Genomic DNA, 25,013 nt, shown 5'->3' on the forward strand with positions numbered 1-25,013 from the left:
TCCATCTCTTTAGCACAACACTGGCACCAGTCAACACATTTCCGTCTCACCCTTACCTGCTGCACATCCTTCCCATCTCTATCCCTCTGTCTGGCCAACCTGTAGAGATCCTTTTCTCCTTCTTTCGTGTCCAACCTGGTGTACATGTCTTCATATGCCTCTTGTTTAGCCTTTGCCACCTCTACCTTTGTCCTACGTACATCTCGATGTACTCCTTTTGCCTTTCCTCAGTCCTCTCAGTATCCCACTTCTTCTTCGCTAATCTCTTTCCTTGTATGACTCCTTGTATTTTGGGGTTCCACCACCAAGTCTCCTTCTCCTCTTTCCTTCCAGAAGACACACCAAGTACTCTCCTGCCTGTCTCTCTTGTTACCTTGGCTGTCGTAGTCCAGTCTTCCGGGAGCTTCTGCTGTCCATCGAGAGCCTGTCTCACCTCTTTCCGAAAGGCCGCACAACATTCTTCCTTTCTCAGCTTCCACCACATGATTCTCTGCTCTAACTTTGTCCTCTTAATCTTCCTACCCACCACCAGAGTCATCCTACGCACCACCACCCTATGATGTCGAGCTACACTCTCCCCGACCACTACTTTACAGTCAGTAATCTCCTTCAGATTACATCGTCTGCACAAAATATAATCCACCTACGTGCTTCTACCTCCGCTCTTGTAGGTCACTATATGTTCCTCCCTCTTGTGGAAATAAGTGTTCACTACAGCCATCTCCATCCTTTTTGCAAAGTCCACCACCATCTGTCCCTCAAAGTTCCTTTCCTTACTTACCCATCACTTCTTCATCGCCCCGGTTTCCTTTACCAATATGTCCATTACAATCTGCACCAATCACAACTCTCTCGCTGTCTGGGATGCTCAGAACTACTTCATCTAGTTCCTTCCAGAATTTCTCTTTCAACTCGAGGTCACATCCTCCCTGTGGGGCATAGCCGCTAACCACATTATACAAAACACCCTCAATTTCAAATTTTAGTCTCATCACTCGATCTGATACTCTTTTCACCTCCAAGACATTCTTAGCCAGCTCTTCCTTTAAAATAACCCCTACTCCATTTCTCTTCCCATCTACTCCGCGGTAGAATAATTTAAACCCTGGTCCTAAACTTGTAGCTTTACTACCTTTCCACCTTCTCTCTTGGATGCACAGTATATCAACCTTTCTCCTAATTATCATGTCAACCAACTCCTGAGCTTTTCCTGTCATAGTCCCAACATTCAAAGTCCCTACACTCAGTTGTAGGCTCTGCGCATTCCTCTTTTTCTTCTGACGATTTTTCTTCTTCCTCCTCTTCTTTGTCTTCGACCCACATTAGCTGAATTTCCACCGAAGCCCTGCAGGTTAGCAGTGCCGGGGGCGGGCGTTGTTAACCCATGCCACGACCGATCCGGTATGGAATTCTTTAGATGAATGCTCATATTTGTTTGGCACAGTTGTTACGCCGGAAGGGCATTTTTTTTTTAACCAAGACATAAAAATTCCACTACAAATTCAGTTCAAATGGGGATGCTCACCTCCTTCTCCCAGTTCTCAAATACCATCCAGCTCTATTGCATCAACCAGAAAATAAAAAGAGATCATTTAAAAAAAAAAAACACACACACACAAACACTTGTGATGTATTGCTTCATGTGTCGACTAGAAAATGAAACACTGACCACGGTGAACTCGGAAAGTGAAATCCATTACAAATTGAATTGAATTACACTGTAAGGAGAGACAATAGTTTGGGGGGGGGGGGGCTTCTTTGACAGAGGTCATAAATGATCATGGAACAATGATCTAAGAGGACCTGTCCATCACTACGAGGTTCTGGTCGATACTAACTATTCATTCCTGAAATTATCTCCACATTGATCCAGGGACAAGAGTCAGTAAGGCTTAATACTATAATTATATAAAGGGATACAAGCTCATCCTCCCAAACAATAAACCCTGTCAGCAGCATCAGGCTCGATGAAACCCTATAAGATATCAGCACACGGGCCCCCGGCGTCTGGGTTTGGATGCGTCACGTGCTGTAAAAGTAACTCATAGAAGGACAATTGTGGGATTTACTTCATTGTCCAGAGGTGAGAAAACCTGATGTGATGCTGATGAAATACTTACCCTTTATTTGTCCTGGTTATTGTTTAGACCTTAACTCACAACCCGCCGAAGAAGAGCACTTAACTATTCGTCCTTCACACCACACCCATGTTCTTGTATCAACAGTTGGTTGGCGCTGGGACAAAGCTAACAGAAAATGTTGCTCATCCACAGCAGTGCCGACATTTACACAAAAGGATCACATGGCAGTCATCTCGCTGACATCAGAATTACATTAAAACTACAATATCAACTGGGTTTCTTTTGCAATCACATGTTTATCCAAACGTGTAGCAGATAAGACTGGGCTATGTTTACATAAAAATCTGACAGGGAGTAGGCAGATTTGAGAGCGTAATCTGAGGAATCATCAAAATGATATTGAAGCCACCTGCTTTGGCTCAAGACGAATCACTTGCATACAAAATGATTTGGGACAGGCCATCTGTCAGTGTGGTAAAGCATTAATGCACAATTAGGGGCATACATAGCACTATATATTGAACACCTAGACTCTGAAATTATGAGACACCTATACAGATTGTTTGGATGTGACACCGATACAGATTGTTTGTTTGCACATTTTGTTGTAGTCATGCATGTTAAATTGAAACTGAGCAGAATTACAGGCAGAATTTCTACTCAATCTCTTGTTCTCTTGATCTCCTTAGATGTGAAGCTGTAACTCGTGAATTAATCTGTGAGTTCATTCACACCATGCAAGGACCTCAACATATTAATTTAACCCAAAAGTTCTCTATTGCTGAAACATAAATCCCTATTTTTTTAACCAAATGTTTAGTGTCCTGAAACCGCTCATTGGACTGGCCACTCTTTTGGAAGAAATGTAAGCACTTTTCACCTAGTTAGCGACATCTTCCAAAGATATTTTTGCCAACTAAAACACATTTTGCACCCTGATGTACTTGCCTGAATAATGGTGAGCACAAGTACCAAAAAGTGAAATTCAATTAAAGCGCAGGCGTTTCAACATGGACACAGCAACTCAAAATTGATCACACATGAAGAAACTAATACAAGCCAGTTCAGAAAATACATACAACTGTCATGGACCCTTTTACTGTTCACAGTTTGACAATAAGGGAAGCGGAAATGCATTGAGAGTGGCCCAACCTAAGCAGATTCACTGTGACCATTATAGTCTGAAGATTCAGAGATGTAAATGGGTAATCGCTACTTATTGTTTATAGTATAACTATGCAGTGCTGGACACAAAATGCTTTTCAAAGGCTTAATGTTCCATTACACTTGTGAGCCTTGTACATCTGTGATTGGCTTGCAACTAGTTCAGGGTGTAACCTGCCTCCTGCCCAATGACAGCTGGGATAGGCTTCAGCACTCCCACGACCCTTGTGAGGATAAGTGGCTCAGAAAATGGATTGATGGATGGAAATATATATATATATATATATATTTTTTTTTTTTTTTTTTTGGGGGGGGAGACAGATTTTGTTTTTTAAAATGCATTTCTACCATGAAGAAAAAGGATTATTTATTCAGCTTTATGGTCTGATCATTTGATTTTCCTCTTTTACATGGTTGTGCGTAGTGAATGTTCAGCTGTGTTTTTCATTTTGATTGACTTAAGGTATGTTTTGAGGAAATGGTGGGTTGGGGATTTTGTGAAGGTGAAATTTTGAATTTGTTTGAGAAAATTGAGGTTTCAAGAAAAGTGTGTTTATAATTGTTAATAATTAATGTGATGGAGCTACATTGTGTGCAGTTGCTATACATTGAATACTTTTGGAAAGACAACTAAAAATCTGGACCTTTCTCAAGAGAAGCAGAAGAGGTGGACCTGTGTCCTTCGTTATCTTAATAAACTAAGATACTTTTCACATGACGTCATGAGTCACATGACTTTTGTTTACCAGGCCTACTGGTAGGCAAACCTACAATATAACTCGTTTTTTTTTTGTGATCTTTTTGTGAATGTAGGCTTGCTTATAAGCGTCTTAGGGTCTTTTCATCATGGTATTTCATTGTGTGACTTATGTTTGTAAGAACGTACAGAAAAAGGGGTCTGACACTTCAGGTATTGTTTACCTTTTGCATTCGGCTCATTTACTGTGGTATCCTCCACACATGTTACATACCTTTATGGAGGTCTTTGGACTGTCAATATGCCTACTACCACCTGCAGTGAAACTTTGCATTCCTTGTTTGCGGTGGATAACGTGAACCTCGTGGCTTTCGCTAGCCATAGCCTTTAGCGGAACTTTTGCTAACTTGTGGGAGCGGGTTATGCCGATCGCTTTTTTCGAGCGTGCACTCCACCCCTTGGCTGAGTAACTTTTTGCGCACACTCAGTGAGTTGGTACCAAAAAGTATGCGGTCTTTGACCATCTCATCGCTGTTTGTCTAGTTTCAGTCTTTAACCAACAGCTTGAGTTTTGTCACAAAGTGCTCACATGACTCACAGTTACCTTGCGCCTTTTCGTGAAACTTGTATTTACCAATATAAGGTTTGCTTTCGGAGTGAGGGAATCAGAGAATTTTTTGTAATAAGTTTTTAGCCACTTATCTTCATCTCCGGTCAATGTCCATTGCTGACATCCCGTACTTTATCACCGATCCACAACAGGAGGAAAATTCCTCTTCAGCTCTGTTTTTAAGCGGTCCCGTGAACATGAGTTTGGCGTGTTGCTTGAATCACCGCCACGCATCTGGTAAATTGGATGAGTTGGAACACCAAACGCTTCCTCGTTGTCTTTTTTTTTTCCTGAGTCCGTTTTTTTTTTTGTGTGTGTGAGTCCGTAGTAATACTACCGTCACTCTGACACCATGTTATGGTCTACCTGTCATGTTATTGAATAAGGCAGACATGCGTCCAACTGTACTTTTTAACGTGGATGATATTTATTTCACTTGCCCCACCCCACCCACCGCCAACCTCTCTAGCTCAGTCCCTTCACCGTCCTGTCTTGTCGCGCCCCGCTGACGTCGACACAGTCTCAATCACACCACACTTGCTATATCCGAGAAGTACTACAGCGCAATCTAATAATAATGAGACGATACTTGCTCTCAAGTTTCACATGTGGCTTCTTTCTTTATTCATTACTCCAGCACAAGTGCCTCAATTGCCTCTGGTTACAGTGTTCATTTGTCAAAGGACTTTCAAGATAAAAGATCAAAGAATTACCGTAGCTAAAACATTACAGTATATACTATTCGCTTCCTAGCCATAATATGTAGACACGATCTTGCCATCCAAAGTAGCGTTGTAAACAAAAACACGTGGTCGGCGTGACGTCACTAAGAAGTATCTATTGATGTGCTATTGAAGAGGCACATTCCTCTGAGCATCACTGACACAGCCTGGCTCCAATCAGAAAGACAGACATGATATTAAACTGGGAAGTCAATTAAGAAAGAGCAGAGGAGAGAGAGAGAGAGAGAGAGAGAGAGAGAGAGAGAGAGAGAGAGAGAGAGAGAGAGAGAGAAAGAGATCTGGGGCCTGGAATGTGTGGTGGCACAGACAGGGGAGTCGAGGTGGTAGCGGCATAGGAGGTGGGTGGCTCCAAGCTGTCAGCAGACTGGTACTCACTGGAGGAAGTCGGTTGCAGAGACCGAGCTACAGACATCCAAGAATCAATGAATGAGTTCTGGATGATAGCGTATTCACCGCAATGTGTCTGTCACTTTGGTGCCTCTCAGGTTCCAGTCTGCACTGGAAAGAGGTTTCAGGTAAAAGCTGCCTCCTGATGGTGGACAGTTTCTGTAGTTTAAATGTCATATTTTATGAACCAATGTTGTTGCAATCAAACTTTTAGAAAAAAAACAACATTTCAAAAATCTAATTTGAAATCTTTGTTTGACAGTACTGTATCGCCATAATGAGCAACAATATTTGAAACTTGCACATTAAGCACTGTGAAAAGAAATAATATGCATACTAATTCTGTGGTGGAAAAAAATCCAAGCACCACCAAATGTGTATTTACCCACTTACGTTTACCCATGTTGTTGCCAACACAGCTTGTCCCATCAGTGATCACCACAACAATTTAATCAGCAGAAATATAAGATATTAGTTGTTGGAGAACTTCAAACTGTCCATGCTGTACATACAAATCTAGAATCCTGCTCGTTGAAGCTATTTTTGGGGGGGGATTACTGTATAAAAAAGACAACAACTTGGTAATTTATGTTTTTTTGGGGGTTTTTTTTGTAAGCAGGCAGCATGGTGGGTGAGTTGGTTAATGCATCTCATCTACCTCACAGTTATTTTGGGGGATGGTTGTTTGTTGTGTTGTTTGCATGTTTTCCTTCGACTGCACTTGTGTGGATTTTCTCCTGGTACTCAGGGTTTCCCCCTTATCCCCAAAACCAGCCTGCTAGGTTGATTTAAGACTAAAGTCTCCATTGGTGTGAATGTGCATGTGAACACCATGTCAAAATATGCACTGAGAGCAAGACCCACGCATCCAGAACAAGGTGTACGCGGCCTCTCATTCAAAGTCAGGTGGGTTAGGCTCCAGTCCATCTGGATAGGCAAGCAATATAAAAGAAAATGGATTTTTAAAGTCTTGTCATTTAATTGGATGTAATAAGGAAGCAAAGTTATTTTTCTGGTTGCCTGAAATCTTGTGATTCAATTAATTTTATTTTCAGAATGTTTCTCACCGGAAGTCAGCCATGATGTGCTCCAGCTCATCGGTGACTCCCATATGAACAATCTCTATACAAAATTGATGGAAACAATTTCTGTACCACTCCCCAACCTGACATACATTCCTTTGGAGCTAAATGGTGTCTTTTACTAGTAAAATGTAATATTTTATTTGAAACTTTTAACATCATTTCTAACAAAATTTTAATACCAGTAAGTTATGAATGAAGATCATTACAACTGTAAAAGACTCTGGCTCAGTATAAAGGTAATTTTGTTCTACTCTACTTGTATTCGGACTAGTTTGTGAAGTAGTGTAAGAATACTTTTCATGAAGCGTTGAGGAGTGCAAAGAGATGAGTAAAAAGCTTGTAACCTCCTCCAGCATCACCCTCCACTCTCATTGGGTTCAATCTTAGCCATGCAATAGTGACCGTTTTAGATGGATTGACTAAATATATATTTTCACAAAGAGGACTTAATAAATTTTGAAACCACACAGCAATGATTTAGCCACAATTTTACTTAATTGGCTCAGACAGTGCGACAATTGGAGGTCCCTAGACTGTGGCGGAGCTGGGTTTCACCGCAAGACAAACATAGGATGTATCTATTATGGCAGGCACACAGAGGTCGTCAACCTGCGACAAGCAGAAAGCCCGATATGTTGGCGCTTGTGTGCAATTTAATCTCCACACAAAATAAAAGGAGGAGGATGGACAGCAGACAGCTTCACAAAAGAACCCAAAGAATCAATGGTTGTGTTGGAGATGCCATGTCCCTGAACGATCCTGGGCATTTTCTTCTCAAGCCACTCAACGGCATCACACTGTGCCTGTTTCCACTCAACCCTCTGACACATGTATTAATGGTATTTTGGCTTGGGACTGAAGATGCTGAAAAGTGATTGCGGAGAAGCAGCTGTGTCTCTCTTAGTCTGCCTTTCTCTCACCCTCATACTTTCACACTGTCTGCTTTTCTTGACTCCTTCATCCTTTTTCATCCGCCCCCTGCGACACACACACACATTCTCTATTCTCCGTCCATTTGTTTAGGCATTACTGGTCAGCATATGCACTTGAAAAGTGCTGTGCTTGCTGTGCTCGTGTCATAACAAGTGGAATTAACCATTTTTCCTGCATCTGATTGCAAGAGGCCAGCCTCATTCCAACACTCCCACACTCCATCAAGGTGATGGAGAAAGTGTACCTGGCTCTATTATGAAATGATTTTAAAGTATAGTTTATCAGTGAATTTTTTGTAAGGATGTGTTTGGTCGGGGTACTATTAACCTCCTCAGCCCTCTTCAGTTTGTTTTATTCACTAGGTGGCAATTTCATATGGCTATGCTGGGAAAAGAATGCAGTGTTATCATAAGCAGGAAATGTTTGTCATGACCAAAGTTATAGTAAGTGTCATTCAACTGATATCTTTCTTTGGTATTTAGAGCTCACAAAAAAACTTTGGGTCAAAAAAAAAAAAGATATGCATAATTGATGGTTCCAGAATATCCATTTTACATAGATCACTGTTTTGAATTTATGGTATTCAAGTTTTTCTTGGATTTTTGGAATAGCCCTTTGAATCAGTGATAAAACTGAGTATTTCAGTAATGACGTGCTTTGTTATGTTATGACAAAAGAGTTTACTATTAATACCAGGTTGGTGTAGTTAAATAACATAGAATCAGTCCTCCTGTAGTTTCTAGTGTAATGGGTCAGAGATGCGCAGAGCTATCAACAGTAGATTTGTCTTGCTCCGAAGGGATGACATGCAAAACTATGGCCTATCTCAGAAAAACACATCTTACTATGTAAGATGATAAATGTAATTCCGTCCAGAGAACAATAAATCATAATCACAGGGGATTACATCTAAAATCTTGTATTTAGGCCTCCAGTGGGAGTAATCTGTTTTCTGATCTGCGTGGTACACGTCTTGATACATTTAATATTGCATTTTTTTTCAAGGTTTTTTTTTATGTATTACTTGCCAGAAGATTATAAGATTTACTGCTATTTGAGCTGACCACCTACTGTTTGTAGGTGACCTCAAAGACATAATCAGAACTTGGGCCTGTCCAGTAATCACCATTAGCAATACCGCCCAGTTCTTTTTAACGGCTTAGTAATAGATGTCATGTGTCTATAGTGTGACACGAGTTAAAAAAAAGAGAAAAAAAAACAGGAGACTCTCAGTTAATGTATCATCATCTGAGTGGGTTTGGATTGGAGTTATTAGCGTATTTCACTTCGTTGCATGACCTCCTATTCCTCCTCAGATCATGAATCCTATTCATTACCCAGTCCTTTTGGAGTACCCCCCTTTATAATATTACTCAATTTATATTCTGAAGCAGACTCCTGGGAGAGCGATCAGCGCTCCGAAACAGCGACCCCCCCCCCCCCCTATAACCCAATCACAATATTTAAAGGGCAGCAAAGAGCTTTTTAATGCACGTCGTAGATAACCATTTAAAGTGGATTGCTTTGGTTTAATATGACCTTAACAGGCCAGCAGTCACATGTGAAGAATGAATAAGCTAATAGGAGAGACGACAAGAGGGAAGAATGAAATCAAAAAGCAGAATATGAGAAATTTGTTTCATTGCAAGCCGGCCTCTTGACGGCTACTGAGAGGAGCCATGATGGAGACTCACAAGCGTGTGAATGAAACAGGACAGGCGATGAATGAAGCTCCTGCTTGCATTTCTCTTTTCCCCTTTTCCCAGAGTATGAACTGCTTTATCATGATAAAAGACAAGACAGGTATAAATGACACATTTACATTCTCCTATCAAAGACAAACCTGTCTCAGTCTGGATGAAAGCAGTTACGAATCTTGGTTTGCTCAGTGTTTTGTGCAGGGTCAAAAACAATATAGTGGGCAAATATGGGAGCCTTTGCTCATTTGACTCTAGAACGATGTCATATAAGGCATGAACAAACAATATTCGGGAGGCACTACTAATTGCATGGCAAAGTAACATCCTCTAATTCCAACACTGTTGAACTAATGCATTTTTTTTTCATTTTTCAAAATGTACAATGTCAATTCCATCACGGCATTTTAGGGTAAAAACATGACATTAAAGTCATTATTACGAGACTAGTTCATCTACTTCTTTCAATCATAATGCAATTTTGCACAAGTCTAATAACTCTTCTTCTGACATTCCAAAAAATGTAACTACCATTACATCTGCCATACCTCAGTGAAGAAAGCAGAAGGGGACAGTGAAAGCAACAACTTATAATCCAAGAAGTTAATAACATACATGAAAAGTAATACGGTGATTAATGTACCGATTTTATACAACCTTTGGTCAAAATTAGAAATTAGTGGGATACTTAAAAAACTGCTCCATTTAAATTGCCACATGAGAATAAAGGTTATATTTGACTAAGGGGATCAACTTTTTGGTCTTGTGCATTTTGAGATCTCTCTCTCTTGCCATTTCCAGATGAAGTTTAAAGTACAACTAAACAAAGCTATATATAACTTCCGCTATCGTAATGCTAACACACAATGCAAAATATCATTACTGGAATAACAAGCATCAGTGTCTCAGTAGCGATAACCCCATTCGGAATGCTATTTTCAACACAAATGGTGCAGTAACAAATATAGACACAGCATATGTATTTGTATTCATTTCAATGTTGAATGATGAGGTGAGTGTTTGAAGTCATGAAATTAATTAAACCTATGAGTCAAGGCCCCACTGTACATAAAAATGGTAAAAATGATATTTTTTAAGTGCTTTCGTTTCCATATGCTTTTCTTAACTGCCTAATTCATTGGAACAAATTGGGGAAATCACAAAAAACAAAACACATAACATTTTAATCAAAACCGAAATTACCATGCATACGTTTTTTAATGCAAAATTCAAACTTAATTGTTAAGATGACGAGCTTTGAGACGAGAATACAATATTTTGCGTGTGACTAAATATTTTAACCACTTTCTTCCAGGTGCACCTATCAAGTGTGGACCACATACATGAACCTTATATCCTCTGTTTCTGTGACTCCTTCCATGAGAATAAATTTGCACATGTGATGTTTGTCCAATGTAGGTGGCTGTAAATCATCTATATTTAGATGCCCTTAACATTTGGACTGTAAATAACCAAATGCATCATTTCATCTTAAATCTGGCTGAAGATAAGATTTTTTTTCATTGAATGAAAGAATGTTTCGGTCCCGCCTCTTTCATTAGCACATGGACCACTCTAATTTGACATGCATTCACGCAACAAGCTGGGAAACTTAGTGTAAGCATATATATAATATACAGCATCGTCATGGGGAAAGGGATGCAGAAGCTTTACAACACAATATAAGTGATTGAATACTTTGCTCAGAGAAGCAAATTGGAGGCTAAATAAATTACCATAGTGATTAGACAAAAATGTTGCTTCATAAAAGCTATTTGCTTGGCTCTGATTAATGTCCCACTACAGAGTGTATCGTCATTCACAGGTCAAAACCAGTGATTAAGAATTTAGTGATTTGTCAATTTCAGTCTATTTTCAAGATTTTAATTAGTAAATGAACCTCTCTTATGGACAGATGATTGATATGTTCGCCTAAGAGTCTCCCATCAGTGTGAGTGAATAAGCGTCAGTGCTTTCTGTGTATGTATGCATAAAAAACTATGCAGATGATATATAACTGTTATCAGCTAAATGAAAAACAATTACTAGATTAGCATCTTAGAATGCAATAGAAATGCAAGGGTCTCTCCATCTAGCCATTATTAAATCCTAATTGGACATATTACAAACTGGTAACTTGTCAAAATGATACAATTTGGCTTCTATGATTGCACTGGGGCCTTCAGGCACAGGGAAATGCATATGCAGAACTGGAGTTACATTATGCCCCGAAAAAGAAACATTTATTTTTCCCAGTGCTTAGCAATGTATCCTGTAAACCATCCATCCATCCATCCATCCATCTTCTACTGCTTTTCCGGGTCAAGTCAGTGGGTAGTAGTTTTAGCAGTTATACCCAGACTTCCCTTCCCCAGCCACTTCATCCAGTTCTTCCAGAAGGATCCCGAGGCGTTGCCAGGCCACCCGAGAGACATAGTCTCTCCAGCATGTCCTGGGGTCTCTTTCCGGTAGGAAATGCCCAGAACACCTCACCGGGGAAGTGTCCGGGAGGCATCCGAATCAGATGCCCCAGCCATCTCATCTGGCTCCTCTCAATGCAGAGGAGCAGTGCTTCGACACTGAGCCCATCCCAGATGACCGAGCTTCACACCCTATCTCTCAGGGAGAGCCCAGACACCTTGCAGAGGAAACTCATTTCGGCTGCTTGTATCCAGGATCTTGTTCTTTCGGTCACAACCCACAGCTTGTTACCATAGGTGAGGGTAGGGACATAGATCGACTGGTAAATTGAGAGCTTCTCCTTTTGACTTAGCGCCTTCTTTGCCACAACATATCGATACAAAGTCCAAATCACTGCAGACCTGTCAATCTTCCATTCCATTCTTCCCTCGCTCGTGAACAAGACCCCAAGATATTTGAACTCCTCCACTTGGGGCAGGATCTCATCTCGGACCCGAAGAGTGCACACCACCATTTTCCGATTGAGGACTCTGGTTTCAGATTTGGAGTTGCTGATTGTCATCCCAGCCGCGTCACACTCAGCTGCGAAACCACCTGAAATACAAACAAGAATAGACCATTCAGCAATATGAAGAACAATTTTCATTTGTCAATTGAGTGCACAATTTTATACCCAAATGTCTTTCAGTCAGAAAATAATCACAACATAACATTGTATCACAAAAATATTTTTGCCATCTTCAGGTATCAATAAATAACTATAATTTCTTCTACACAAAATGCACTTAACTATTTTGCCTTTTTCATGTGTATGCAAAACTGTGCATTTGAAACTTTATAGAAAAATATTTCAGCAGTAAAATATATGATTTTGATTAAAAAGGTTCAACTTTGTGCATGAAGCATTACAAAAGTATTAATAGGACTGGGAATTAACAATACTTTTAATTTGGTGAGCCTGTTGCGTAAAACCTCGGGTAGTGCTAACACTATAAACTTATATGCATAAATGTTTGAACTCCCCAGATGGGTCGGAGATAGATTAGCTAGATAAAATAGATAAGATTGATAAAAGAGATAGACGGAGAGATAGATGGTCAACAGACGGTAATGCATGTTTATATAATGGAGTGTGACAATGTGATGAAAAAGCAATTACACTGCACACGTAGTACTGTGTCAATACAACAGGGCCATAATTGAGGTCTGAAAAAGTGACAAATAAGAGCAAAAAGTCTGTGAAACGCTGCCCTTCACCCTTTTCCAGATTAGCATAATTTGTATCGGTTTAGCAGCATCAGGACCAAACTGCATGATGAAAGAGAATGCTCCTGACCTTCTGCTGAATCTGAAGACAACTGTAAAAAATGAGAAGAAAGTGAAAGGATGCAAGCTTGAGGGCTAGGGAGGGAGTGCGGAAAGGACGGACGACTCAAGGGTCAAAGGCGGATCCAGAGCAAAAGAAACGGGAATGTTACATTGCTCTGGTCATGCTGAAATAATGCCCACAGGCCCATGTTATTAACCTCTTTGAAACTCACAGAGCAGAGTAACACGAGCCTCCAGTCAGACGTTGCTGTGGTCAAGGGACAGATAACAGAGATAATAGAAGTTCAGTTGGAGGGACAATGTACCCGTGTATCTGGGGATGGGGGAAAGGGCCAGCACAAGCGAGAAAACAAGTCCAAATAAAAAGAGAATAATCACAGGCACAAATAATCAATGAAGAGATGAAGAAAGGTGAGTAAGAAAAGCACTTTTGATACTTTACTTTTTTTATTTATTCTATTTGCAATAGAGTTTATGATGCCTTATCGCCACCCTGCGCAGCATCTCTGAGCTGGTGGGAGAGTGCGTGCAACTCTGAGGGGTGTCGTGGAGGCTAAGGATGCTGGTTCACGGAGGGTTCACCCATTACCCAGGCCCCGAAGCCAGCTGGGGGGCTAACCAGGATGATCAGCGCGAGCCACAGTCTGCACAGGCCCCAATGATTTTCACATCAAGGAGCCTGATGTACAGCTCTTCCATCTACCAATCGCTCTCCCATATCGATCGACCCTTAAATGAGCCTTCTCCGCTTTGTACCATGAGCAATAATTAAAAAAGCAGCACATTGATTTTAACTAATATTATGAGAGATCAGGATGTGCACATGCTTACAAAAGAGAGCTGCTTCAGCTATACCGCCTGCGGCAGAAAAACAAAGCAGAGAGGCAAGGATGGAGGAGCACTGAAAGTAACAAAAGAATGCAAAGATACAAAAATCAAGCACTGTAGAAGTCATTTGTCTGTCTTGTAAAGCACACACAAGTCTACCAAAGGCTGTCTTTTGCTAGCTATACAGCCTCAAGGTATGCTCAAATTCCTCCATGCACCATTTGTTGAAGTTAAACTGGTTTTAAAGGGGAAATAAACATCAGTTGTGCCTCAAAGGTTTTAGGATTTAGTGCAACATATTTCCAAAAAGTCTTCCTCAGGAACTAACAACAACTGTTTACATTTTTTATCACTTTTGGGTTTTGCTTTTTTTTTTTTTTTTTTTTTTTTTTTTTTACTTTTTCAACATTTCTGTAGGTTCTGAGCTCAAACGGGCTGTGGATGAGCTGATGTAAAGCAAGTGACACAAATAACAGTATCTTGTGTATTTGCAAGGTTTTAAATATACAACCTTTTGCACTGACAATTGCGTAAACATCGGAAATCATAAAGTGCCGCACTATTATATAATATTTTAATAGCTAAACATTTTTATGAGCAAACACCACATTGCAGTCCATTTTGAATGACTGCAGCAGTGGTCACAAACGTACTCTGGCAAAAGACACAAAACTCTGAGCACTTCACTTTCTTGCTGCAATGACACTTAAAAACAAGGAAAGCAAAGAGTCGTAAAAAGCTCCACTTTGCTCCGCTGTGAGAATGAAGATTATCGTTGTGTGACATTCAAGCCTAGCTCATAGAGGATCAGCATATGCTGTGACAATGCGGTGAGTGTTACAGTGGGAGGGTTGGGATCTCCCCGGTAGGTCCACAGCTGACAACGCTGGCAGCCCCCAGTGGACACTTGGCTGGATTTGGCCACTGTGCCACGTACACTTCAGACCATTAAAGGGTCCTATAAAGTCACCAAGGCCCTGGTGGCATGTGGCTCTGGAGTTTCTTACACTTATGTGGTACACAGACATCCCATAATCCTTAGCATATGGTCGGCGTGTGTCGACAGGCATGAAATTACATCAAGGGCATTTTTTTGATAACTGTCGATACACTCACAAAGATAGTCAGTCTTATATTGACGCCAAAGTCAAGTGTGAGTGTATCGGGTGGTGAGCGGGGGGAAGGGGGTTGATTCGTGTGGGTGTAATGTTGGACCTGCAATGTCACACAGATGCAAGTGTGAGGACCCATCCAGAGGGAGCCTGATCCTTATTGATATGAGTAAATTGATATTGATAAGGATTTAAATTGGTATGGATTGTTTTAAGCAGGAGTATAATAGAGGACTCCTCAAAAAGATTGTGGCCAAAGAGTCACTTTGTTAGGGATGATAATGATATGATTAAGCCATTTCTTCAAACTTATGTGGAGCAAATGCTATAATAACATATTGTTGGTTATTAAATGATGCCTCAAAATGTTTTTTAATTATTTTTGAAAATTTGAGATTCAGTTCGCATCACATACTTTTCCACTGTCAATATTTCAGGAGCATATTCTCATTATGCAATTATAGTGTGCTACAGTGCCACCTAGTGATGATTGACTATGTCACGACTGTGATCTCAATATCGCTCACGTTTGTGGGAAATCTGAATCAAATCTGGGACATGACATTGTGACATGACGGTTTTTTTTTTTTTTTTTTTTTTTTTCAGAATTATATATTTTGTCTTCTGTGATTGCTTGGGGTTGTTTGTATAAAGACAAAAGGCATTTTTACCTTAAATAGGACACTCCCATTGATTCTTTTTATTTTGGTTATGTAGCTTTTTAAAAAGTTTTATTATGCGTTATGTGTTATTACTTCATATTTTTTTGGAGTCTTAATTTATAAATTGTCTGTCTTTCATTGATCTCCTCATGTACAATACCAAAATGTGTACAACATGGAACAATGGCATTTTGCCTCCAGCATTATTTTCATATGGCTCCTAGGATGGTTGAAATATAATCATCAAATTACAATGAAATATTTACTCGCCCCTATAAATATGGTCTTCATCATAGATTATTGCTTATGTTTTAACTGCTGAAAAAAAACAAAAACAAACATAGCCCTCGGTTTATTATTTGCAGAAGAACTCCTGACCTCTTAATGTCCTTTAAAGCCAAGATCATGGCATAGATTGTGGGGATTCAAAATTTTTTTGTGCAGGCTTGTAATAATAATACTAATTATTATTATTATTATTATTATTATTATTAACCTGCTGGAGCATCAGCCCTTTTTTTTTCAAGGTCCTCGCGGCACAACAAATTGCTTCCTAGTCCAATTAGCTTCAGCTTCTGCAGCTGGTAGCGTGATCTATCTAACATGGTTGACAAACAAGTTCACGTGAGCACACTTCCAGGTTGTTGCCCACTCAGACACGCATCCATTGGCCTTTTTTTTTTAATAGCAGACATGCACAGCCTGTACTTTACAGATATCAGCTGTTATCCCGTCTAGCATCAGTCCCCAGGCACTATGCTAACAGCCTTCTCTACAAGCCAATTTACAAGGATTCTGGTCATGTTTACATTAGCCCTTTCTCAGTGCATGAAAAGAGCAGGGCGGCCCTGCCAGAGCCGCACTACAGAATAGAAATGAGCAAATATGAATAATTCAATTTTCCTTGCAGCTATTAGCACGTTTGCCTTGCATAAAGAGATAATAGGTTATCATCTGTGAAATGGAAATTTCATAACAGAGACATTGAGAGGAGCATCTCCGTTTAACACCAGAGGAAATGAATTTCACAGCACATCTGCTCTACAAAGCCACGGTCCTCCAACGCTAAGTACAAGAAAATGTACTCGTTCAGGTCTGCTAGCTTTCTAATTAGATTAGCATGCTTATTTGAAGGTGGGAATCCTTAGTCGAGTCAAAGGAATTAGTGTTCCCTATGACAGATACCGAAGATTTATAATAACAAAACAAAATGGTCCAGCCAATTAGAAAGGGGTTTAAATACATTACTATCCCATAATTTTAGGCAGATTATATTTTGAGTAATCCATCCTGTATGTGGAATTGGATAGGGACACCAGTCCTGGGTAGATTTTGACAACAACAACAAAAAAGTCATAACATCTATGGAAGAGCAGTTTAGACATCATCATCATTTCTACCTCACTGCCTTTCTTTACACAGCTTTAGTTTGAAGAGCAATCAAACGTTCAATGAACAAAACAAAAAAAAGCTTTCTTCCTTTTTCTTTGTTGAGAAAGATAAGTGGGATGAGCAAATCAATCTTGGAATTGAAAACTTCTGGTGAAAGGATAAGAAAGTGACAGCAGTGTAAACAGTTATGATTTTGATGGCTATCGTAATCAAGAGACCAACAGTGCTGCTGAAGGTGTCAAACCTCAGAGGGATTAAAGGACTTTGTGGTCTTAACTGGCCATTTTCATTTGTTTCGAACATTTTTCTTCTTCTTTTGTTTGTTTTATTGTTTACTGGTGGACAGCTGTAAATGATAAGCGATTGAAGGTGCCTATCTGAAATGGGGATCAGCAATCCCTGCGGTACAGGGCTATAAGACTCAAAGCAGCTGAGTTGAGAGCAACACAGTGTGGATGAAGAAGTAGTGAAACACTATCTCGTACCTTGGGGCCTCGCTTTCAGCAGTTGTGCATCTGTTGGACTCCAGAGCAGACATCAAATGTACATTCAATGGATCAATTAATTGATCCAAAGGGGACGTGCCAAACCTCCTCATTTGTCCAGGATCTCATACTTCCAGCTTCGTGGGAACATTTCAGGCTTAGCCGTTTCCTTTTCCAGCACGACGTTGTCATCTTCTTGTTCTCTCGTTTGTCTGTGTTTGACAACTTCCGGGTTGATGGCTGGTAGGTCCAGCCTTCTGCTGCACACTTGTTATCCATGAATATCAGTCAGCTGTTACTATTTGTTTCACATTTACCTTCTGTCAATCTCACCTTTTATTTGTACTTTTTGACCGTGTACCTTCACACTATGTGCTCTTTTTTGTTGTTACTAAACCTTGTTATACTGTTCAGATGATATATATGCTTTGGGTTCCTGAATCCAATTGGACTATTTATAGTAGGTTGACCCCCAGTTCATAAAGAAAGCACCAAAAAGCCATGTAAGGATGAGTTTGGTGTGGAAGAACTTAACTCACCTGAGCCCCTTTAAAGAAAAAATTAAATTATGATTTGGTCGCAATCATAAGATTTACTATTTCTTTCGTGCACATTCCCCAATGAAAACATGCAGTGGACCCTACTATGGGAGACAAACACGCCCCTTCTGACACGGAAGCTCTTTTCGAAGAAAAGAACATCACACAACCGAGTGAAGTTACTGGGGAACATTACCCTATTGTTTCAAGCCATATTCAGATGATATGCATCACGGCCAAACAGCCTTCGCATCCCATCCACTTCCGTGGTGGAGATGAGCCATCGCGGCTCTTTGCAGCTTGCCGGTGTGGCTCATTTTCGACGCTGAGGTGGCTTATCATGGAGCCTAGGCGGGCTGCTTCAGGGCGTCGTTCATAGCCGCCTCAGCACGTGATCAACAACACCGTCGAGCCGGGGAGCTTTACGGTGTTGTCGTTGCATGCGGCTGAGTGCTGTATTGTCGGCGGCGTTGTTCAAAGCCACCGCCATCTGCAAGCCCGACGCGCAGCCTTCGCCGAAGCCGTGACCGGTAGACAAGGCGCCTTAGCCTCTGTGGCTCATTTTCAGCGCTGAGGTGGCTTATCACGGAGCCGAGCCGGGCTGCTTTAGGGCGTTGTTCATAGACGCCATCCGTGAGGAACAACATCGTCAAGCCGGGGCGCTTTACGTCGTTGTCGTCGCACGCGGCTGAGTGCTGCATTGTCGGCAGCGTTGTTCAGAGCCGCCGCCGTCCGCCGCGCACGTCGACACATTTAGCATGCCTGTCATATGTATGCGGATCTTTTGTTACGTTATGAGAGACCGATTACGTGGTCCGCCGCAAACTATTATTTTTTTTTGTAGCTGTATACACACCTACCTGTCATTTGGAACCCACGAAGCTCTCGTCCTCTGCACCCGTGCAATCCATTTTTCACGACGAACCGGGTCTCTTGCAAATTTACGAAGGGTAAATCCATCTTCCCAAGTGTTCAAGCATTGTCCAGCAATGCAACGAGCCAGCATTTTGGCTAACACAAAGGAACAACGAGCTACCTTCCCGGAGGTAAAACTAATGGAAACAAACGAGTCCACTTGAGGGTGGTCCTGCCTTGTATGTCACTTCCTGCTTCTTCTCGAAAACAAATCCTTTGATGGATTTTCATGGCGGGAGTTACAAAAAGCTGTATACGTCAGTATCATGTTTCGTGGTGAAAAAACGCAAGAGTCCATGTCGACTGACGTTTTTTCATTAATAACATACTAAAAATCATGGCAATCATTTCATGGCAGTGGCCCTTTAAGTTTGAATTCAAAGCAAGAACCTAGAACTACAAGGCAGATGTGTCAACCACTCATCCATTGTGCTGTCCTGAAGTTTGTTTTTTAGTCATATAGAAAAGAACAGGCTTCATGTGGAAACCTATTGTCATTTAAAGTAATGTAAATTGAGGTTTAGATGAATGAAACAGTAATTTTACTTTTTGTCTGTGCATTTTTCAGAAGTACAACATCAGAGACCTATGATCTTATATACTGTACAGTATTGTGCTGGAAGTAGCACAAAAAATCCCTGAAAGGAGGACAAGTTGCTGCACTAGCATGGAAGGAAAGATTTCCCAATACTTTAATCTATAAATGGCCAATTCCACACCTTATCATTTATCCTATGTTGATGGATGGTGTTTGCCAGTGAGGGATCTCCACAGGTCCAATCAAAAACAAAGACATAGATACGACACATTGCACTCTCAAACCAGTTTTGTTTGACACAATTACAGCACTGTAATATTCCATATAGAGCCATAAAGTGGAAATTGCAAACTATGATCAGTGATTCCCAACCAGGATGCCATGGCACACTAGTGTGCCGTGAAAGATCCTCAAAGATGCTACAGGAAAATTGACTTGATATATCGGGAAAAGGGGCGGTTGCACAGCTGTAGAGCATTGAACTCATGGTTCTGAGAACCGGGGTTCAACTCCCAAGCCCACCCGTGTGGAGTTTGCATGTTCTCCCAGTGCCCGCATGGGTTTTCTCCGGGCACGCAGGTTTCCTCCCACATCCCAAAACATGCATTCCTGACACATTCCAAGTTGTCCCTAGGTGCATGTGATTGTGTGTGTGACTGTTGTCTGTCTTCATGTGCCCTGTGATTGGCTGGCAACCAGTTCGATAATAGATGGATAGGTTCCGGCTCTCCTGTGACCCTTATTAGGATAAGCGGCTCAGAAAATGGATAGGTGGACAGTTTAGTTGCACCTCAGACAATGGCTATTATAATTGTTTCATCTGTCAACAAAATATTCAACTGTGTTGTGAAATATCTTATTAATTAGCGAAAGAGAGAGAGGAGCTTTATATTTTTACATTGGGTTTAGAAGATTTTCTCATTTCGAGGATGTGCGCCTATAAAATAAATTAGACACATGCATCCCATGATAAAATATTATAGACATTAATTGATCACAAAATATATGGGATAAAAATATATTTTCTAATGGTAGTGTTTTATATTTTCCAGAAGAGGACAACTGCAGTGCACAGTATCTAGTTTACATTTCTATTCCCCGCAACTCCTCTCAATCCTGCTCCATCCTTTTACAGATTAAGATAGTTGAGTTGTAAGGCACAGAATTAAGACTGCATTGTCCTAAAGATATAGTCCAATTCACTGCTCTTAAATTTGTAATTCCACCTCCCCAGTGCTGCAAAGCCCCGCTTCTCCATCAAAACCGCTAAGGGTATCGAGGCCTAGAGTATCATTAACAATGACAGGTAAATATTTAGTTTCTCTGGTGCAAATAAGCCTGCCAAGGTCAAATGGCTGTGTTGATCCTTTGCAGCTTCAGTTATAAATGGTCTGTACATTCTCTGTAGAAAGAGGTGGATATGTACTCATATCAAAAAAAGAACAGTTTTGTGAATCAATTTATGATAGGAATGTGTGAACTATTTACATACCAGATGACATGATGAGATAATGTCACATGTTGGATAAAATGATAAAAATATATCTGGAGATGTACTGTAGGTATTCCTTACCCTGTTACCTTGTATAATCTCCTTCATCAAAATCAGGGAGTCGTCAGGGTATAAAACAATTGCATCTCTCGAAAAAGGTCAAGTTAACCTTTTTGGTGCGCTTCAATTAATCACATCTTCAACAGCTGTCTGTCTATCCAACTGAAGCAATACATTGAAAAAAAATCATAGTTGGACTTTTTATCTTTTCCATTATTTCCGCAAACAGGCTCTGTCAACAAAATCAAAATACCATGTTTGTCACTAAAGAAAGTGAAGGAGCAAGGCTAGTCACATATGCTGCCAGGGATAAGAAGTAAGTGTTTTTGTCTTGTGTCAACAAGAGACTATCTGGCTTTAAGTCATAAATCATAAAAACATACTCTGTTCATAAACATTGTAGATAAGGGAGGGAGGAATCCAAATGAACTTAACTTGCTGTCCACAAGCTCGCAGTGTGACCTGCAGACCACTGAGTACCCAACAATCTCTTGTGCAGTTAATATAAATGGATGAGTTTAGGGACATGATCCCACCATCCAAAGCTGTAGTTTGAGTGATGGGACTCATCCTATCGGACCAGCTTGGGGAACGTAAGAAGTGCTTACCACGACCCACTGTGGGTCCACATTACTCAATACCAAGTAACAATTTTATGATAACAAAAGCTTGTTGTCAATCATGTCAAATCTAAAAGTGTCAAGAAGTAGTGTTTAGCTGGTTTTGGTTGGTCTGTTACAATAGTGTTATTACAAAAACTACAAAGCTGACTGTGGCAAAAAGTTTGCAGAGGGGTGGCATTAGAGCTGAAAATATATATATATATATATATATATATATATATATATATATATATATATATATATATAGCATATATATAACACAAAATGTAGAGAATATGAGTGTACATCTGGGTAAAAAATATTACCTCTTTTTGTTTGTTTCCCTTTTCGGTCATACTGCGCCTTGCTTTTAGATAATTTCCTGAATAACATCATGTAATCATTGAATCACTGATGATATAAAATTGATATTCAAACTGTATTTCTGGCAACACGACTTAGCTCGATGTGGTGGATTCATCACAGAGCAAAGTGTCAGCATTAAATTATCCACTCTCATATGACAACAACATTAGTCACCAGGATTAGGCCTAGCCAAACAGAGTCCACTCAGATGCCGCCATCTCCTTTTCCCTATCGATCGCTGTTCCTTCCATTACTAACACGGAGGCTATCTGCATGACACGGGCGCACGGCGCATGTGATGTCTGCTGGTATCATGAAGTTGTGAGAGAGAGAGAGAGCTAGAGAAAGAGGGAAAAACAGGAGAAAAGAGGAGATAAAGAGGGACTGTACGCCAAGACTCTCCAGAGAGTGAAGGTATAATGAAGTGGTGGATAGGTTTAATACGAACAACAGAAGGGGCCGCTGCCGTAGTCAAGTGCTGTTAATATCTCCTCTTTTCCTTAAGCAAATCAAGTTATCTGGCAGTGCCTGTGTTTCGATAAGAAGTGGATGAGGTCCGTTGAGAGCAGCTTGATTTCGATGTTGTTTAAAGTGAATATCCACAAAGCTCAAGCGCCTAGTCTATAATTTGTGGATCTTCTTGCATGTCTACTTGTTTTTCACACAGTGGGGTGTGTCACGAAGCGCGATAAAACCAAACCGATGCGATGTCATCTGGGTAAATCCCTCAATTGTGTGCCCTCGCTCCAATGCCTCAAACATGCCAAAAGACATTACTTAAATAAGGCCTGAAGGTGGACGGTGTCTCCCTTTGTTCACATTGAAATGCATCAAATCCACTTTAATTCCGCGTTTCAATCTTTATAAATTGCCTTGTGCTCTGAAATTCAACCAAAGGTGCCAACTTTGTTTTTAAAAGACCCCCCCCGCTCCCATTTTCCTTTGTCTTGGAATGAGAAAAGGTGTAATTTTGTCTTCTTTTGATTATACCTGAGCATTAAAGGACATGGCAGACTTTTCAACTCATCAAACTTTTAAAAGTTGCAAGCCGACCTCTTCGGAAAGTCTTTTTGACAATCTATTCATTAGGAAAAGGAAACTATGTGTACCATATAGATAGCACCATGACCCAAGTCAACAATGAATGTGAGACTGCCCCAATGGAACTGAAATTAACACAAAATTGCAAATAATGAACAAATATCCAACATTACAGACATAAAAATAGGAACCGAGACTGTTTCTGTGTTTCCACTGGGAAGTTCTACTCCAATAAATCTGATTTTAAACATTAAGTCATGTAATGTATGTGGACAGCACTCTTACTCAAAAAATTCACCAAAAAGAAAAAAAAGGAAGCCACGACAGGGCATAAGGAATTACTAGCCTCAACATTATTTTTTTATGGTTCAGGCCTGTCTGAAGTTTCCTAGGGGGCATTTGGAACATCCAGAAGAGGATATGAAGAATGTCATAGAATCAGATGAAAACTAAGTAGAACTTTTTGGTAAAAATTTCAGTAGGCGGCACGGTGTGGCAGCTTTAGAGGGTTGGCCTCACAGTTCAGCTCACAGACTGGGGTTCAAACCACAGCCCACCCTGTGTGGAGTTTGCACGTTCTCCCCGTCCCCGTGTGGATTTTCTCTGGCCACTCTGATTTCCTCCCATATCCCAAAAGCATGCAATATTAATTGGACACTCTAAATTGCCCCTGGGTGTGATTGTGAGTGCAATTATTGTCTGTCTCTATGTCCCCTGCGATTGGCTGGCAACCAGCTCAGGGTGTACCCTACCTCCTGGCTGATGACAGCTGAGATGGGCTCCAGCACTCCCGCAACCCTTATGAGGATAAGCGGCTCAGAAAATGGATGGATGGATAAATTTTGTCGTAACTCATGACCTTATCTGCATACTGACTCTGATTTTGCACCTCTGCAGGACACTTAAGTAATTGTACATAGGTGCGTGGGGTGCATGGCTATGAGCCGGAAACAGTTGTAGCTCTTCATCATTCATGGGGTTTGGGAACAACCTCCACCTTGGATAGGAGAGATAGAACCATTTGATCAGTGTTGTGCTGGCCAAGAAAAATGATCACCAACCAAACTTAGGTAGATTATGTGCTCACTATTTTTGTTGAAGATGTGTTGGGAGGTCCTCCAAGGACATACTGACCATGAGCATTTTGGATCTCCAGCAGCACCACTTTTCTGCCCGTTGTTGAGACATCCAGCGCGGTTACAATGTGGAAACACTTTGTCACTGCCTGTGTAATTAGTCTTAAATAGAAAAGGCTGAAACAACAGGCAAGGGGTCACATTGCATAAGTCAGTTAAATTGACCATTACGGTCATAGATGCCACAAACATTTGCCGCTTCCCTAGTATTGAGCAGCACAAGGACTGCTGTGCTGTTTTTGTTACCATTGTAGTCAACATAATGCTCACGTTGGAGTCACCCATGTGGTGATGTTGTAGTTCCCAAAGACGAGTGGAGTCAACTGTTTACAGTAACGTCACAAACTGTTCATCACAACTCAATCGGTGCAAATCTTTTCGCTCCGTAACCTGGAAACCAGACTAACTACTATGGACTCGTAACTGGAAGTCTCTACTCCAGTAGCAGTGTATTAAGTATTCTCTGTGTGATTGTATCTGTTATGTATCAGTAACAAACTGTACAAAAGCCATTTCACACTGGACTTAGTATAGTGCACTGCAGTGTCGATGAACCCATTCGTAGTGTATGTCTTGTGATAGTGCAACAATGTACTTGTGTCCTCAATCCACTAGGTAGGCATTTGTCTTCGCGTCAGATGCACTTTACTTAATAGCCAAATCTGAGGGAAAAGCCATCAGTCTACCTCCTAGAATAA

General features: G+C 40.7%; 1 long non-coding RNA gene across 1 annotated transcript in view; it reads right to left on the reverse strand.

The window, feature by feature from the left end:
* Positions 1-12,325: 12,325 nt before the first annotated feature.
* The window catches only part of LOC133501263 (uncharacterized), a 52,509-nt gene continuing 39,821 nt past the window's right edge, over positions 12,326-25,013 (reverse strand). Inside the window, exon 4 of the long non-coding RNA XR_009795141.1 lies at positions 12,326-12,412. This is a non-coding gene — a long non-coding RNA (uncharacterized LOC133501263). The remainder of the gene's footprint in view (positions 12,413-25,013) is intronic.

Source organism: Syngnathoides biaculeatus, chromosome 5 (assembly GCF_019802595.1).
Source record: "Syngnathoides biaculeatus isolate LvHL_M chromosome 5, ASM1980259v1, whole genome shotgun sequence".
Classification (NCBI taxonomy): Eukaryota; Metazoa; Chordata; class Actinopteri; order Syngnathiformes; family Syngnathidae; genus Syngnathoides; species Syngnathoides biaculeatus.